The sequence below is a fragment of the Papaver somniferum genome, chromosome 5 (genome assembly GCF_003573695.1).
Source record: "Papaver somniferum cultivar HN1 chromosome 5, ASM357369v1, whole genome shotgun sequence".
NCBI classification, from domain to species: Eukaryota; Viridiplantae; Streptophyta; class Magnoliopsida; order Ranunculales; family Papaveraceae; genus Papaver; species Papaver somniferum.
In genome coordinates this window covers 188,407,456-188,409,563 of record NC_039362.1, presented here as the reverse complement: position 1 = coordinate 188,409,563, position 2,108 = coordinate 188,407,456, and positions in this window count along the sequence as shown.

The following is a 2,108-nucleotide window of genomic DNA, read 5'->3' as shown; positions in this document are numbered from 1 at the left end:
AAATCAATCCTTATTAATCAAGTAGATTTGAAGGTTTTTAAGGACCAAAAATAGCCATTGGAGGAAAACGGTGAATGCAAATTTTTCTCATAATTTATCTCTTTTATTCCTGATGTAGATAATACTTCTCAATGTAGGATCCTTTGGAAGAATGTCACTAATATGGTTTCAACAATTCAAACCATGGCGAGTTTCACGGTAAGGAATGGGAAAGGTATTCGATTTTGGAAGGATCATTGGCTTGATAAAGGCATTTTGAATGATCTTTTTCCGGTTGTTTTCAAGGCAGTGAGGCTGAAGAATGCAACAATCTCAGACATGATAGTGAATGGAGAATGAGTTTGGGAATTCAAGAGGTCTTTAGATATGTATGAGCAACTAGAATGGGATTTACTAGGACGCGATTTACATCTTGTGTCTGTTTTGGTGGAAGAGGATGACAAAGTGGAGATTATGGAAAACTTTAACACCTCAAAATGTTATGAGAAACTCACAGGTGATTTGGATGAGTGCGGTTTCAATAAATTTCTTTGGCAAGCTCATATTCCCAACAATGTTAGTTTTATTTTATGGGATACTTTTCATGATTCTCTCCCAACTAGGGATATGTTGCATCATCGTGGTGTTAACATAGATAGTGAGTAGTGTGTTTTATGCAACGAAGTTAGGGAATCTGCAAACCATTTGTTTATCCACTGTTCGTATTCTTTTGATATTTGGAAATATTTTCCTAAGGCCTTCAGAATTACTTCGCCTTTTCCAAGTACGTTACTTCATTTATTTGAAGCTTGGTCTTCCAATGTGTTGCGTGGTAAATGAAGAGAAGTTTGGCAAATCTTATACCACGCGATTTGTTGGGCCTTGTGGAAGGAAATGAATGGAAGGGTCTTTGGAGGCAGGCATAAGTGTGTGCAAGAATTTATCGACTTGATTAAGCAATTGATAGTCTTATGGTCTCGTGATAAGGATATTTTCAAATTTGTAGATTCTAGTTTAATTTGAAGTGATAGAGAAACTCTAATGTATATGTAATTCTCTTTGTACTGACCTTGGTTTTAAACCCTGACTCTCATTTTTCTCTTTAATATAACCTTCTCTTCCGAAAAAAAACAAACTAACTTTTAGCGAAACTAAAAAGGTAATAGAAGATATCATCCTTATAACTAGATGCAGAGGTAGCACGTAGTATACTTATAAGAGAGGCTAATGCACTGACAAGGTCCTATTATACTGCATCCACAAGCACCAGAGGAGGTAGTATTGCTCCTTGTTGAAAGCAGATGACCATTAGATATAACCAACTTACCATGAAGATGTTTGACATTCATCTCACAAATCGGAGGCTGAGAGTTTAATCATCCACATGATTATTCTCACATATTTCAATTTTTTGAGCAAAGAAGGAGCGGTATTGAAGATAAAAAACCAAGGTTACAAGACAAACACAACACAAATCAAAAGGACCAACAGAGAAAACAACAAACCCAATAACTCTGTAGGAAAGTTAGAGTTTGGCATTTTCCTGATCCAGAATACGACTAATAATATTAGGGGGATCATGTCACAGGACCTGATAGCTAATTAATACTTGTCCTAGCAAATTTAGCTAGCTTATCAATATATAGATTATGTAATCATTTTTGGAAATTAACATTTCACATACAAAACTCCAAACTTTTTAAGAGTTTCCTAACACTCAAAAAAGATATTCCGATCAGCAATCAATAGCTGACTTATCATTTTCTTCTATGATAACCCGGCACCGGCCAAATTTGATTGAGGAGATCCGTAATCTTAACTTGTCCCCGAGATTAGTCAGGTATTTTAAGAGATCTGTATACTCTGCTGGCCTATAAAAGAAGAAAAAAAATAACACAAAATTGGTCAAAAAGACCAAAACAAACATTTTTTGGGTGAAGCGGACTGCTAGGTTTAGATACTGTTTATATGGACATTAAACAGAAAAATATTGTTCATTTAGCCAAAAAGGATATTTGACCCAGGAAAATAAAAACCAAAAAATATCAATCACCTAAAATACCCCTTAACTGCCAAACGCGACCATTGAACCATGGAAAAGCGCCAGTTCCTTTGCCTGACTGATTACA